Source organism: Giraffa tippelskirchi, chromosome 7 (genome assembly GCF_054371585.1).
Source record: "Giraffa tippelskirchi isolate mGirTip1 chromosome 7, T2T-mGirTip1v1.2.pri, whole genome shotgun sequence".
Classification (NCBI taxonomy): domain Eukaryota; kingdom Metazoa; phylum Chordata; class Mammalia; order Artiodactyla; family Giraffidae; genus Giraffa; species Giraffa tippelskirchi.
The window spans coordinates 96,525,339-96,542,471 of record NC_137281.1 but is presented as its reverse complement, the minus strand read 5'-3'; the positions used below and the strand labels follow the sequence as shown (position 1 = coordinate 96,542,471).

The 17,133-nt window shown below is 41.7% G+C and overlaps 1 long non-coding RNA gene across 2 annotated transcripts in view; it reads left to right on the top strand.

Annotated features, from left to right (window-relative positions):
* Positions 1–17,133, top strand: part of LOC145512761 (uncharacterized) — a 615,780-nt gene that overhangs the window by 45,643 nt on the left and 553,004 nt on the right. The window lies entirely within an intron of this gene.

Here is a 17,133-nt window from a genome sequence, read left to right as displayed (position 1 = left end):
TTAAAATTTTAGAGATATTGATGAGGTGTAAGAATAGGGATACTGAAGATGATAAGTAAGAAAATGTGGGAAGATGTGATTTGGGAGTAGCTATCAAGATTTTAGCCCAAGAAGTGGAATCATTTTAGCAAATGGCGAAGAACTGGATTTGGAAGAAGAGTAAATTGCTGCAGTAGAGTGGAACATTGAGGAACTGTGATGTCAGGTACATTGTGCACATGAACATTAGATTCACCTAGGACCTGGAATGGTGACAGCCCTAGAGAAGAGTGGAAGGTGATATGTATGATCCGGGTGCTCTGTTCTGTAATAAATGTGAGTGTCACCTAGAAAGTCAATAATAAAAATAACAAGGGAAAGAGTGGGGTTTATAGCAGATGATATAACCCTCAATGGAAGAATATTTATATAAAGGAGGAGGGGTAGTTATCTGAAGGTGGCAATGTAAAGCAAGAAAAGTATGATGTGTGTCCCTTCTCTCTTTATGTGAGCAGTGAGACAGTGAGCAACCTAGGACTGGGAGATGGGGACAAGCAAGTAGATGGAGTGTTTGGGAGAAAGGTAGATATAATCAAGGATAGTTTATAAGGAGTGGGAATCCCAGAGAGTAACTTGAGAAGGGCTGATTGATATGTCAATAATGGGAGGATGATAGATATAAAGAGTGGGAATCCCAGATAGTGACATGAGAAAGGCTGATGGACATGTCAGTAATGGAAGGATAATAGGTGGATATTGGGAGCGAGCATTGAGGAACTGAATGGAGGTGAGCATAGAAGAAAGGACATGTGATCAGAGGGTTTGCATGTTGTGTAGTGGTGAAGGATGACGGTCAGTGACAGGCATGGGTGAATTAACTGGCCTCAAGATGCTGACTGGATTTCTGTCGTCAAATGTCTATTAGACTGGCAGAACTATTAGGCCCTGGTGGTGTCTGAGACAGGATGACATCTGTTGTTTGTGTCCTGGTCAGTGGACTGTAGCCTTCAGAAAGCAAATTGGTTTCTGCTTTAGGAAAGTCCAATCCAAAGGATGGGAAGTGCGGTTAGGCCAACACACGATTGGAAAAAATTTCCAGTGTCTGAAACACTTGGGCTTTGGTAGAGAAAGTTGATATCGTTAAGTTCAGGCTGGCCACTCTTGACCTTTGTGAAACCTGAAGCAAAAAGATGAATTGAGGCCCCCAGCCTGTGTTTTCCCTCTTGTCCTCTCAGTCCTGGTTTTTCTCTGCACTAGGCAGTGTCCTGGGGAACCCCCAGTCCACATATCTCATCTTTGTCCGTTAAATCCTGACAGCTGCCTTTGGCTGCTATTCTGGCCCAGTGGGGAGGAAACTATTGGCCCAGTTCTTGCTCAGGAGATCTGTCCTGAGCAGTCCAGGCAGGCCCTGGAATGAGCCCGTGGCTATTCTCAGGGAATTCAAAGGTTCTGGGTACCTAGACTCTAGTCTAATGAGAGGGCATGGGCACCATACTGTCATGTCCTTGTGAACTCCTTGCCCTTTAAGAGGCACAGCCCCAAAGATGGTCAGAGAGGGGCCATCTAAATGACAGGTACAGTGCTGGTGGGAACCCATTTTGCATGGGTCTAAGGGTGGCCCTGGGCTCAACTCAAGGTAGAATGTTGTTCCTCACGTCTTTCAGCATGAGTGAAGCTCAGCACCTGGTAAAAGATAGGGACACCTCAATTCCCTCTTCTTTCTCCTTCATCCTACTCTCCAGTCTCATTCTCCAGAGGTAACCATTGTGAATAGATGGTATATTCTTCCAGGAGTTTTCATATATTGTTCAATAATTGCTTTCTTTTATCCAAACATGTCATGCTGCTGCTGCTGCTTCTAAGTCGCTTCAGTCGTGTCCGACTCTGTGCTACCCCATAGACGGCAGCCCACCAGGCTCCTCTGTCCCTGGGATTCTCCAGGCAAGAATACCGGAGTGGGTTGCCATTTCCTTCTCCAATGCATGCATGCATGTTAAGTCGCTTCAGTTGTGTCCGACTCTGTGTGACCCTATGGACAGCAGCCCACCAGGTTCCTCTGTCCACAGGATTCTCTAGGCAAGAATGCTGGAGTGAGTTGCCATTTCCTTCTCCTAAACATGTCATGGATATGTTTATTAGTTGGTATACGTAAATACGGGGACTTCCTTGGCTCAGATGGTGAAGAATCTGCCTGCAGTGTGGGAGACCTGGGTTCAATCCCTGGGTTGGCAAGATCCCCTGGAGAAGAGAATGGCTACCCACTCCAGGATTCTTGCTTGGAGAATTCCATGGACAGAGAAGTCTGGTGGGCTGCAGTCCATGCGGTCGCAAAGGGTAGGACATGACTGAGGCTGAGCACAGCACAGCAGCAAGATTGTAATTTTTTCTTTTCACTACGACAAATGATGCTGAAATTCACCCATTCATTTGTCATATTCTTATTGAACAGCAAGAACTGTTTTGTCATTGGAGATATAGGAATGAACAATGGCAAAAATGGAGGTTAATATGTTAGTAACGTCCATAAAAATAAATGATACAGAATGTCAGGTGAGGGTAAGTGCTACAAAGAAAATCAAGTAGGAAAGGGGAATGGGAATGTTGCAATTTTAAATAAGATGGCCTAGAGCAAGGGCCCCCAACCTTTGGGATCTAACTCCTGATGATCTGAGGTGGAGCTGATGTAATAATAAAGTGCACAGTAAAAGTAATGTGCTTGAGTCATCCCCAAACCATCCCTTCCACCCCCTTCTATGGAAAAATTGTCTTCCACAAAACCGGTCCCTGGAGCCAAAATGCTTGGGGACTGCTGGTCTAGGAGAATCTTCCTGAAAATATGAGTCAGAGCAAAGACAAAAGGAGTGAGGGGATAGAGGAAGCAGATACCTGGAAAGAATGTGTTTCAAGCAGGGGGTTTCAGTCAATCCAGCAGTGATTTTTAAAAATGTTCTTGAGCTGATATTTCTATAGAATAGATTACTAAATATGTTACACCTGGGTCTAAGGCCAGGAGCATTTTAAATGTGACTGATGTAATTAATTTATACTTTTGTCTATCTACTGTGTCTTAGAGTGATTCTTGCCCAAACCCTTGCCAAAACCCTAGAAAACAACTATTTTGATGGAAAAATACTTGGTAAGATTCTTAAGGTGGAGAAGGTACCTCCAAATGAACCTACTTTAGATAAAATAGGTGATTTCTGAATTGTTTTCCAAGGAGGGTTCATTTACCTATCGGAAAGCCTTTATTGATTTGGTGCCACTCTGTACATTTTGGAAACCAACACTTCTTATATCTGTTGCAAGCATTGCCATGCATATACTGTTAAGTCCCCAGGGGGATGGTGGAACCCTAAGGTGAAAGTATCTTAAGTTCCTTTATTACATCATGAAGAGCTGTCTGTGAACCTGTAGCACTTCCTTTGAACTAAAAATAAACTTATCCTTTAAGAAACTAACATTTTGGTGTTCATTACAGCAGTTTAACCTACCCTACTTAGTGCTTTGGGTTTTCTAGGTTGATAATCCTATAATTTGATAGTTTAATTTTGTAAGAAGCTCCCAAACTGTCTTCTGAAATGACTGTACCATTTTGCATTTCCACCAACAGTGTACTAGAGCACCTGTTGTTTCACATCCTCATCAGCATTCGGCGTGTCAGTGTTTTAGACTTTGACCATTCTAATAGCTGTGTAGTGATATCTCAATGTTGTTCCCTAATTCCATTTTGATACTCTGTGTTCTAGTTGAAAGCTATCTTTGCCTTGAGAATCTTTAAACGCCCTAGAATTAATTATGTATTCCACTTTCTCTACTGCCATGTACTAAGAAGCAGGATTATTGTCTATTTTATTATTTAAGGGTGAAAATGAATTAAAATTATGGGACTTAAGAAAAACCCAAGGGTAATCTGGTGGCTCATTTGGACATCTTGGAAACTGGTTAGGTAGGTTTTGAGATCCTTTTGTATAAGAAAATACACATGAAGCAAAAACCAGTTAATAGTCAAGACACTTTAATTACACTTTAATTTTAGGAAGGATTGTGTGAAAAAATAATGGCCTCCCATAGATACCTACTTTAATCTCTAGAACTTGTGAATATATTACTTTTCATGGCAAGAGATTTTGTGGGTGTGAGTCAATCAAGGATATCCGGGTAGGGAGATAGCCTAGACTATCCTTGTGGATCCAATGTAACCACAGAGTCCTTGTAAAAGGGAGTCAGGTAGGACATATCAGACAGAAGATGTGAGGACAAGAGCAAGGTCAGGGAGAAAATAACACTGATGGCTTTGAAGGTAGAGGAAGGGGTCAGCAGCCAAGGAATGCAGTTCACCTCTAGAAGCTAGAAAAAAGAATGGATTCTCCCACAGAGCACAGAGAATGAATGCAGCCCAGAAGATTCCTTTTAGACTTTTGGCCACCAGAACTGTAAGTGAATACATTTATATTATTTTAAACCACTAAGTTTGTGGTAATTTGTTACAGCCAGTAATGGGCTGTTTTTACCCACAATATTTCTGTCATCAAATGTGTAGGTTTTCTAAGCCAAGCAATTCTCCAATTTTCTGTGGACACCAACTGGGTGTCCCAGAGTTTAGTTCAATTTTGACACTACCAGGAGTTAGCACAGACCCCACAGGGTAAGGGTTCACACCCACAAGACTACCCCAACTCCAGACACCAGTCTCAAGTCTGAGCTACCAGTACTTCAGACAAGCTGACTATAAATTGCAGATTCCCGTGACCACCTTGCCAGGTTCAATAATTTGATGGAATGGCTCACAGAACTCAAGAAAGCACTTTACTACCACTATTATTTATTACAGGGGACGTTATAACACATACAAATGAACAGCCAGATAAAGAGGTACCCAGAGCAAGGTCTGGAAGGATCCTCAGCACAGGAACTTCTGTTCCCATGCAGTTGACATGTGTCACCTTCCTGGCACATGCATGTATTTACCATGTGCAGTAATCACTCTGGGTAGTGAAAGGTCTTAGACCTAGTGGATCAGTTTTAAGAAAAATGATGCAGCAAAAGTGATGGGATATCACTTCTGAGACTGGGTTAACAAGGATGTCAACTTCAGCTCCCTCCCTGTCCAACTCTCTCTTGCTTACGCTGATGAAATCAGCTGCATGTTGTGAGCTGCGTTATGGAGAGGCACATGTGAAAAGAACTGAGGGCAGCCTCTCATCATTCAGTGAGAATCTAAGGCCCTCAATCTAGTACCTCACCAAGGACTGAATCCCACTTGGATGTTTCCTTCAAGTCTTAAGATGAGACCATAGCCCACACGTTGATCATACCCTTGAAGCATAGACTGTGGCAGATACCTAGTTAAGCTGTTCCCATATTCCACACTCACAGAAACTGAAGTAATAACGTTTATTAAATGGCACTTAATTCATTATTAATTTGTTATTAATATATTATTTAGTAAATGTTGTTTAATAAATAAATACCCCTAGTTTTGTTACATAGCAGTGGGGAATCAATATAAATAGGAAACAAGTGTTACATTCCTATGGCTGTGCTAACAAGTTAACACCAACTTGGTGGCTTAAAACAACTGAAATTTGTTCTCTCAAAATTCTGGAGGTCCAGAGTCAAAGTCTTTATCCCTGGGCTGAACTCAAGGTGTTAGTAGGGCTGCACTCACTCTGGAGGCTCTAGAGGAGAATCTTTTCCTGCCTCTTCCGGCTTCTGATAGCAGCTGACATTCTTTGCCTTGTGACCACATCACTCCAGTCTTCAAGGCCAGCACCCGTAAGTCTCTCTGCTCCATCTTCATATTGGCTTCTCCTCATCCCCACTCTGTGAGTGTGTATGTGTGTGTGTGAAATTTCTCTCTGCCTCCTTCTTACAAGGATACCTTTGCTTGCATTTAGATAATCTAGATAAGCTCCCCATCTCAAGATTTGCCACAGAAGGATAATATTTACAGGCTCCAGGTTTTCAGATGTGGATATCTTTCGAGGGAGTATTTTTAAAAAATGTGTTTATTTTAAATTGGAGGATGATTGCTTTACAATGTTGTGTTCGTTTCTGCCGTGCATCAGCATGGATCAGCCATAGGTATACGTATGTCCCCGTCCCTCTTGAAACTCCTTCTCAACTCCCACGCCATCCCACCCCTCTAGGTTGTCATAGAGCACCAGGTTGAACTCCCTGCATTATACAGCAACTTCCCATTAGCTATCTATAAATATTTTACACATGATAATGTACATATTTTGATGCTCCTTTCTCAATTTGTCTCCCCTTTCCTGCTTGGGGGAACATTTTTCAGCCTGCCACAAATAGCTAACGTTTTAAAACACTTATTTTGCTCTAGATACTATGGTAAACACTTTATGTGTATTTTCATCTATATAAATTATCACTACTCTTTTTATATACAAAGAAACTGAGTCTCAGAGAGTTTAGATGACTTGTCTCAGGTCACACAGCCAGCAAGTGGTGAAGCTGGAGTGAACCCATGCAGTCTGACCTCAGAGCTCATCTATCTAACTGCTATGTTCTATTACCTCTCCATAGTTTCATATGTATTTGTGTGTGCTCAGCTGCTATCATGTCTGACTCTTTGCGACTCTGTGGACTGTAGCCCACCAGACTCAGACTGTGTCCGTGGGATTTCCCGGGCAAGGATACTGGAGTGGGTTGCCATTTCTTTAACCTGAATAATTAGAAAAGGGTATATTCATTTCATGGCATATAATATGTTCAGTGAGTTCTTATTAATGGTGTGTTTTGTGATATCATTTTAATTCTCAAGTTAAAAGAATTTTAGTTATTTTGGAATTTTCAGTTATTTTAAAGGAAGGACACTTGAACTGGGAGGACCTTATCTAACGTTTAGAATCAAGATCTTTTGCCTAGAGAATATAGACCGAATAAATAGCCTTCCTTAGAGAATGGATCCCAGATGGGGTCTATTCCTCTTTGGTATGCCACATTTACATAAACCCACTGTCTATGGGGTCACACAGAGTCGGACATGACTGAAGCGACTTAGCAGCACAAGCAGCAGCAGTCTCTGATGTGGGGGCTCTGAAGAGCTGGAATAGCCAAACTGTACCCTCTGTGCCAGAGAATTCCCTGGTGGCTCAGTGGTAAAGACTCTGCCTGCCTACGCAGGAGACACGAGTTCTATTCTGGATCAGGAAGATCCCCTGGAGAAGGAAATGGCAACCCACTACAGTATTCTTGCCTGGAGAATCCCATGGACAGAGGGGCCTGCCAGGCTACAGTCCATGGGGTCTCAAGCCAGACACGACTTATCGACCAAACAACAACAACAACAACCCTATGTGCCAGGCGCTAGGAGAACTGATTGCTTTGAGTGCTTAGAGGCACTTCTTCATAACCAGTTTTGGATAGATTTATTTTAGCTTTCTTGGGAAAAGTGCATCTAGAGATGAAATCTACATGAAGGCAGAGAGAAGTGATTCTTGTGTTGATCAAAGTTCAGAATGAGAATGTGTAATGCATACCAAATTAGGTTCTGCTTAACATTTACTATTCTATGCCTTTAACAATTTACTGATTTTTTTTTTTGTGTGTGTATTTCCTGTTAGTCTAAAAATTCAGATCACACAGGCACTTCAGCTCTGTGTAGATTTAAAGTTTAGGCTGTGACTCTGTTTTCTACAGAGTTCTTCTTGGAAGGAGATTCCACATATAAGGAAGTAATGCTGTCAGAGGCTTTGAAGCTATTTCTCGAGCTTTTGTTTTTATTGCCACTGCTCTAATGATGGCAGGGCCATCCTTTCCCCTGTGTGACATGGTTGAGCAGGTGTGCAGATGGTTAAAGGACTAGGGGGATGGGACTCAGGTGGCAGATGGTGATGCCTTGTCATGGTTCCAACTACACTTTGAACATTCTGTCCTCCTACGACATGCATCACTTCAGGTGGTAACCTCATTTGGAGGTGAATTGTTCTTTGCTGTTGTGTGTGTGTGTGTGTGTGTGTGTGTGTGTGTGTGTGTGTGTGTTGGAGTTGACCTCATACCTGGCACTGTGTGAAATGTATTGGCCTAGATTCTGCCCCAGAGATGATAGAGGCCTATTGGTATTTAGTGTGTCCTCTTTCATATTGATTTTTAGAATAGAACCTGAAGAGATCTTCTAGTTTTACCGAGATTACCTAGTCACCAGCACTATTCTATTTACCTTCATCTGGTTTTCTCTCCAAGGACACATGCTTTCTGAAAAAAAAGGAGTTCTAGAGTCTAATTATGGAGGAAAGGGCAAATGTGGTTAGAAAACGTTGATTCCTTTCCTCCCCCCATCATCTCTGTAGCCAGCGTGCTGATACCTACACCTTCTCTTCTGTGCCTCTCTGAATATAGCCATGGTGGGTGTTTCTGGCATGCTGATAGCTTCTCCCCTTAAGTCAGCTCTTCTCTTGGCCTGAGGTAGTTTTTCAGCACTCTGGGAGCTTCTCTGGGTTCCCTGCAGGTGGTACTCAGAAGCCATGGGAGTGTTCACGTCCTCAACCTGCCATATTGCCTAAAGCCAGGTACCAGGCAACTAGAGACCACCTCTGTAGAGCAGAGGGCACCAATATTATGCAAACTAGCCAATTTTAGACCATCTCCCCCTTCCCTGCCTTGCCTTTCCCATAGAAAACACAATTAAGGCTCTAGGCCTTGTTTTCCTCTCCTTCCTGCTTGTACCCGCTGGTGTTTCCCCATGTGCCTCTCATTTCTGGGGAATTGTAACAAGAAACTCTTTTTCAGTGACATGGACCTTTCTGTATCATTACTCAGTCACCTTTATAAATTAAGACTTGTGCACAAATTGATTAAGTACAAATAACTTATAATTCTGTGTGGTTATCTCAGAGTTTAATGTATATATAATTCTAGAATATGATTTGTTCTTGATTTTCAGCCTAAGCCGGTCTTCCTTTATTGCAGCTCAGTTCCATTGTTCCTCATCCATGAGCTGTGGGAAAGTGAGCACACAGGCTTCATCCTTGCCACACGGGGCTATTTCTAAAGTTCATATGACTTATTGGTAAGTCTGTGGTTTATCGCCTCATAAATCAAAAGCTGAGATTAAGAAACACTTTCTCATCACATTATATGGTTTTTCATTTGTCTTTCTTCCTTATACTGCTCTGAGTCCTGGAAACACTGTGCTTTCCTACTTAGGTATGAGCTGTGCTATATATTTTTTTCTAAGTGTTTACTTTAGTTATGTCAGGTATGATTGATTCTGTTCTTGCCAGAAAGTTGTTAGTCTTTTGGTAGCTCCTATCACTGTTGGTATCATCATCTTTCTGTCAGGGATTCTCTCTTCTGTATCGCCCTCAGAAATCAAGGTCAGTTAGGACTTACAGGGATGTGTGGTGGCACAGATGAGTAAATAGACCAGGTATGACACAATCGGGGTGATGAGGACTACGGTGAACAAATGGCCATGTGCTGTTGACTCAGCTCTTATTTCTCAGCTTTGAGTAATTACTGTCACATGAGAATTCTGTCCAGTGGTGACAAAACTTTTCACTTTTTAAAGAGAAGTCCCAAATCTAGAATTTTAGATGGCATCTCTAGAATTTACAATATGTGAAAATGAGAAAAAAAAATTTGAGTCAAATGAAATGCAACTCAATTTGAATGGGCCTGTGAGCCATCGCTTTGCTATGTTTGATCTGTGATAAATGGGAAAATCCTTCCAGACTCATTCCAGACTCATCCTTGCTTGTAGACCAAGTCACTGGACCCGGAACCTACGACTGCTGAACTCTTGGCTTTTGTCAACACTTGTCTCATATGCCATGAGATCCTAGGATCCAGCTCCTTGCTATTTCAAGGGTAAATTAGGCAATCTAATGACCTCATTCATTTTAATGGGCACTTTTGCTAGGATCTTTCCTTCCTTCTCCATTAAGATGTATATTTTATGAATGAAATTATAGGGATAATATTCTTATAGCTCTTTTCTATAATTGAGGATTTTAAACATGTAAAATGGTCAGAAGTCCATAGTCGGCCAGAGGGGGATATATAGGCACAATGGTAAGTGGTACTTTGTGTTACCTCCCTAATCACAGGTATTAGCAAGCTGCCAGTGTCTAGGGCCAGGTGTGAAAATAATCTGGACTTGCATCATTGTGCCTGTGGTTGCCATTGTTATCAGTATCAGCATCAGGTATGGGCTGACTTACAGAGGACCATTAACCAACTTTTGTCAGATCTCCCTTAAAGTTAAGGGTGCTTCTGCTGTTGATAGGCACTGTGTTTTTGAAGGTTGTTTGTGTATACATCTGGTAATTGGTCCCATTTGGCATCATCTACACTGCCTAAGCGCTATTTAGCATGCTTAATAAGATCCCCCTGAGCTTTTAAAACATTTTAAGTGGAAGATTTAGATTACACAAATAGAAGAGGCAGCTGGTGAGACTTGGTCTTATGACAGGTAGAGGGGATATTTTGAGGTTTAGAAGCCCAAACCACACTTTCTGTTCTTCCCTGCCCATTGGCCTAGAAGGCACCCACATTAAACCCACCAAGTTTTATTCAGTGAAACCGGTGAAATGTCTGCTGTTCCCATCTTCTTAGACTGCCGGCAGCACTTAACAAGAATCCAATGAGCGAGTGCCTTAGATGGCTAGTTGACCAGCTGTCTACCCCAGCTCCCTCTCAGGAATAATAAGGTTCTATGCCAGGATTCTACACATCCAACAGCCCAGCATGAGTCATTCTTTTGCCCCAGGGTCGGTTAAGATTGAATCAGTGAGTTAAGGGAAAAAAAAAACCCAGAACAGTGATTTGATTTCTTTTATTCCCCCTGGGAAGTAGGTTGAGGATAAGGATGAGGACAAACTCATTTATTTTACATGCTTATTTGCAGAATTAATGTATAGGCCCCTTTCACGAGTAATGTTCTGAGCACTGTGTACATAATGAGAGGGAAGTGGGAACTGTTTCATTTCCTTTTGGAGTAATTCTTTTGAGGCTAGCACCACCGTGTGGATAACGTGGATACAGGCATCTTTGGCTTGCGTAACAGGCCAGCACTGTGCCTCTGGCAACATGATTTTGGTATCTTCTCTTCTATTTCATCTCTTCTGAGTCATTGCAGAACAGCATAGTGATAGGAATATTTTTTGCAGCAGTGTTATACAGTGCTGGTCTCTCAGGATCCTGTGCTTCCACAAAGTGACTGAACTTGCAGGAAGATGACAGGAGCACAGAGCAGATTTGTATCAGGCAGAGTGTAAATTAAACCCCTAGTTTGAGATTACCCACTGGACTCTAAAGTGGATGGTGCCAATTTGGACTCTGTAAGAAACACCAGGGTCTGTTCTGAGGCAACTTTCTGACCTTTATTACCTAAGAGGGACAGACTGAATCAGAGGAAAGGAAGAGACGTAAAATTTGGTGGTGGGGTACAAAAGAATTTTACCAAACCACATGGTTTGCCTCCTGGTTGAGAACATGAGGTGCAGCTCCTCTCCTGGCTCTTATGGTAGAATGAAGAGGAGAGAAGAATATAGAGCAGTTCTACTGACTGTGGCTTTAAGTGCTACAAGCATGGTGGGAGTGGCTGGCAAAGAGAAGAGAAAGATTTGTACCTCTATCGTGGCCTTTCCTGTGTGCTGGCACCAAGATTCCTGGAGAAGGGCAAGCCTGCTTCTCCCTGAGGGGTTGTTTCTTAATTTCCAAGTTGACTTGTATGTGTGTGTTGGGATTGGGCTCTAACAGGTGAAGGTAGGGAAAGCGGTTGCTTATAAAGAACTGCTGCTGCTGCTGCTGCTAAGTTGCTTCAGTCGTGTCCGACTCTGTGCGACCCCATAGACGGCAGCCCACCAGGCTCCCCTGTCCCTGGGATTCTCCAGGCAAGAACACTGGAGTGGGTTGCCATTTCCTTCTCCAATTCATAAAAGTGAAAAGTGAAAGTGAAGTCGCTCAGTGGTGTCCGACTGTTAGCGACCCCATGGACTGCAGCCCACCAGGCTCCTCCATCCATGGGAATTTCCAGGTAAGAGTACTGGAGTTGGGTGCCATTGCCTTAACTCCTAATAGATCACCCTTCCAGTCTTCTTCTTTTTTTTTATTTTTTTATTTTTTCAGTCTTTTTCTTTGTGTAGTCTTCCAACTCCAAAGAGAAAAAGTTTTACTAGCACTTAAAATGGGCAGCTGTGATTGTAGAAATTTCAGGGAGTCAAGGAAAAAATCAGGATATGCTAACATCCCTCTCTTCGATGAACTACTAAAGTGATAGGAAATGTATAGAACAGTCCTTGCCACCCACCACTCAGTACTGCCCTTATATATGCCCTTTGTATGTATGCTCAGTTGTAGAGCTGTGTCCAACTCCTTGCCACCCCATGGACTGTAGCCCACCAGGCTCCTCTGTCCATAGGATTTCTCAGACAGGAATACTGGAGTGGGTTGCCATTTCCTACTCCAGGGGATCTTTGCATCCCAGGGATCGAACCTGAGTTTCTTGCATCTCCTGCATTGGCAGGTGGATTCTTTACCACTGAGCCACCTGGGAAGCCCCTACCTCTCTTTTACTCTTTTCCATAACTGACCTGGCTCCTGCAGCTGTAAACATTAATATATCTGGGATTTCAGATTGAAACAGCTTCTTGTGGCTGAGTATGGACTAATGCCAATCTGGTGGGGGCTTTCAGGGGACATGTTATGGAACTTTCCTCTGTAGAAAGCCATTTTTCAAACTTAACTATGACCAGGAAGCTGAGTGGGCCAGCTGATATGTGAAGTGCAGATTTAGGTTCAGATTAAGATTAGAACAGAGATAAATTAATTAGAGAATAGAAAAATAGATAAAAATCAATGAAATAAAAGGTTAGCTCTTCAGAAAGGTCAACAAAATTGACAAACTTTTAGTTAGATGACTGAAAAAGGAATCAGATAACTACTGATGTTACCACTGATGCTACAGAAATAAAAATTATTATAAGAGGACACTATTAACAATTGTATGTCAACAAATTGGATAGCCTGGATGAAATGGGCAAATTCTAGAAGCATAAAACCTATCAAGACTGAATCATGAAGAAGTAAAAAACCTGTTCTTAGAATAGATCTTTAACAAGTAAGGACATTGAATCAGTAATCAAAAGTCTCCCAAAAAGGAAGAGGTCTGGACGTGATGGCTTCATTGTTGAATTTTAACAAATACTTGAGGAAGAATGAATGCTAATCCTTCTCAAACTTTTCCAAAAATTGAAAAGGAGGGAAAAGTCCTAACTCATTCTATGAGGCCAGCTTTTCCCTGATATCAAAAAGCCAGACAAAGGCATTATAAGAAAACGCCATTCATAACTTCATTGAAACCCCTAACAAAACCCCAGTGAATGATTTTCTTTTAGGGGTAAAAAATTTAAAAACTCATCCTGAAATTCATGTGGAATTTCAAGGTACAGTAGATAGCCAGAACAATCTTGAAAAAGAAGAATGTAGTTGAAGGACTCACACCTCCTGATGTCAAGACTTACTACAAAGTTATGGTATTTGAAACAGTGTGGTATTGGCATGAAGACATGCATATATACCAGTGTACCAGAAAAGAGATTCCTGAAATAAACCCTTCCATATATACTCAAATGATTTTCAACATGGATGTTAAAACCATTCAATGGGGAAAGGTCAGTCTTTTTGACAAATGGTACTGTGAAAACTAGATATCCACATGGAAAAGAATGAAGGTGGACCCTTACCTAACACCATAAACAAAATTAAATCAAAATGGATCAAAGACCTAAACATAAAACTATTGAATTCATAGAAGAAAACATGAAATTATAAAACTCTAAGAAGAAAACATATGAGAAAATCTCCTTGATGTTAATCTCTTTGGAGAGAACCAAGGGGAAAGAAGAGAGGTAGAAATTTCTTCTACAATCTAGATGTCACCAAGAGCTACTGCTATCTTTGATGCTGGCTTAGATTGCTTTTCCTACCATCCTCCACATTTCATGTACTGTTTTTTAGTTCTTTTTCAGAGAATTTCTGCAAATGTTTTCTCCTACTTACTTCTTTATTCTATAACTTATGGCTGTTTCTTTATTTCTAATTCAGCATTGACTCAAACTGAAGAGAACAGCTTCTTTTCTGCCAAAATTCACTTGTAAGGGTTAACAAAAGGCAACTTGTACAGGCAAATATCTATAACCATATCTGGTAGAGTTTACTGGCCAGTGAAGTAAGCATGTAAGAGCAAATATTGCAGCACCACTTATTAGAAAATGATCTAAAATTGAATATCAGCATTTCTTCTCTTCTGATAGTCCCTCGGTCCATTTCCACCAGCTTGGATTTCAGTGTCTTATCATTTTGTTCAGCTTTCTCCCCTTGCTGCTTCTTCTCTCAGACATGACAAAAAATTTGTGTATTTCATTATTATGAAAAACATTTCAGTTTTAGCACTTATCACTCCCTCAGAATTCACACTTTGCGTAACTCGGGGTTTATTAATGCGCCCTGCTAAAAAAAGATTCATGTGTACCAAGTGTCACCCTTTCTTTTCTCCACTTCCCCTGATAGGAGCAGGGAGAGAAATATGGTGGTTTATTTCGCCAGAGCTAAGAATTATGCTTTTACCTTAGAAGACAGGAGGGTACAGTTGATTTTGATTTTAAACAACAATTGCAGCAGCATCTTCATTATATTATTGCCTGACTGTAAAGAGTTGGGAAATGCTAGTTTCCCAGAAGGGCCACTGAAAAATGCTCAAAACATCTAGTTTTATCCTAATTCTGTCACTAACTAGTTATGTTATTTTGGGGAAAGTGCCTCACTGAGTTGGGATGCCTAACTCCTAAATTCCTTGCCAATTTTATAAATCTGTAATTTGTCTGAGAGTCTCCCAAATTCTTCCATAAAAGTAGCCATGGCTGGGATTTCCTACTTCACAGGTGGATGAACATCCCACTGTGCTGGACTATGCCTCAGCCTTTCACTGGCCAGCTGTCAGGTCAATGTCTGCTGTTAGAAACAACAGAGGTATTAGAGGCCAAACTTTGGGTCCAGACACAGGCCCAAATTGTGGTTCTTTCAACTCAGAACTCTGGTTGTTCTATTTGATCTCAAAACTGGCTATTTGTAAACTAGGTAGGTTGTATTTAATACAGTGATGTATATGAAATACTTAGTAAGGGGCCTTGTACATAATAAGTGCTTAATAAATGGAATTCATGATCATGAACATCATGTCTGTTATAAAGGGGCTGAGCAAATGTCATGACAAACTCTTTCTGAGTCTGCTGAGACATCTTAAGGCTTGTGGTAGAATGTTTCTCTTCTCAAGGGGCAGAAGTTGCAGAAAAGTCTGGAAAGTGCTTGGAAGGGAAGGTATGCACCTTGAAGCCTCCTTTGGAGCGTGTCACTGAACCCTTGTGTTTTGAGGGTTGAGCCTTCAGAACAACCTCCTGACCTCCAGATAAGTGGATTTCCTAAGAGTAGGCTGACTTCCCAGACTGCAGGGATCCCTGTGGAAGTAAGGCTGATGGTAGCAGAAACTGGAATCAATCTTAATCCTCTAGGAACCTAACCTTGGAAGTATGTCTGGATACTTGAAAGGAACAAGAAAAGTACAAAGTATGAAAGATACGAGAGGTGCAGCTTGAGCTCTGGCACTAGGTCCTAAGCATGGTCACCCTTGACACTGAAAAATGAGACGTAACTGCGTTAGCAAAATATATCATGTCAACAAGATTTTTGATTATATATATATATGTAACCATACATCCTAGGCTTCCCTTATAGCTTAGTTGGTAAAGAATCTGCCTGCAATGCAGGAGAGCTGGGTTCAATTCCTGAGTCAGGAAGATCCCCTGGAGAAGGAAATGGCAACTCACTCCAGTATTGTTGCCTGGAGAATCCCATGGACAAAGGAATCTGGCAGGTTACAAGAGTTGTACACGACTGAGCAACTAAGCACACAACCATACATCCTGGTTTGCTGAGACAGTCCTGTCTGATTTCTCTTGTTCTGACATAATTCTTAAGAGTGTCCTTTCCTATTATCAGATGTGTCTCCATTGAGATGATTAATTACTTATTCAGCCTGTGTAGGACACGTTTCCAACAGTGACATAGTGTGGCCTCAAGAAGCAATGACAGTGAACCAAAGAGTTAAAGTTCATTTCCTGCTGGTGTGGAAGTCAGTGACCCCTTTGTGCTCTTGGACTTCAGAGCTGTCAAGGCTCCTGATCATTTAGGAGGGTGGGGAAGTTCAAGAGGAAGCTTGAGTAGGTACTGTTAATAAGGCATGTGCATGGTTCAACAATTAATTGGAAATGGTGGCTCAGTGGTAAAGAATCTGACTGCAATGCAGGAGACACGAGTTTGATCCCAGGGTTGGGAAGATCCCCTGGAGGAGGAAATGGCAACCCACTCTAGTATTCTTGCCTGGAAAAATCCCATGGACAGAGGAGTCTGGTGGGCGACAGTCCATAGGGTTGCAAAGAGTCAGGCACGACTGAAGCTGCTGAGCATGACTTGACCATATTTAGGTTATCCCAAGGTTGTGAAGCAGTTAATATGCTGTGTGCTATTTACTTTATAGCATCCTTGCTTACTTCAGCCTTGGAGATCTGGGCTTTCACATATTTATATTGAGCTCTTTGCAATAGTTTATCTCAAGTTATCATCTTGAAAAGCTATAGTTTTTGCTGTTAGGAAGACACATGAAGTGAGCTACAGCTTTGAGTTTAATTGCCAAAGTTGTATGTTTATGTGTAAGGCTAAAACTAGTGATTAAGTCAAGGTCTGCTTTTGCCTCTAGTATCCTTTTCCCCTTCTCTGAAATTCAGTGCCCCTTTTCCTTTGGGAAACATATTTCATATAGCTTACATGGGGCTGATTCCCTATCTCTTTCTTGTTCCCTTTCCTACCTTGTTCCTTTCAAGAGGTTGGACATATGGTTCATAGATTCGTGCTTGACTAATCAGAGTATTCCCATCCATTTGGCTATACTGATTGTGTGGCAGGGGTAGATAGTTGATCCCAACTAAATCAGTTTATCTGAACTTTCCTGCTGGAGCTATTAGAAAAGATGGTTTAATTCTGCTAAGGATGCAACTCTGGTAATATGAGGCTTAGGCTGTTGGTACTATCTTCTTGCTAAATGGAAAATGCCCATTCAATGAGAAGAGAGAGAGG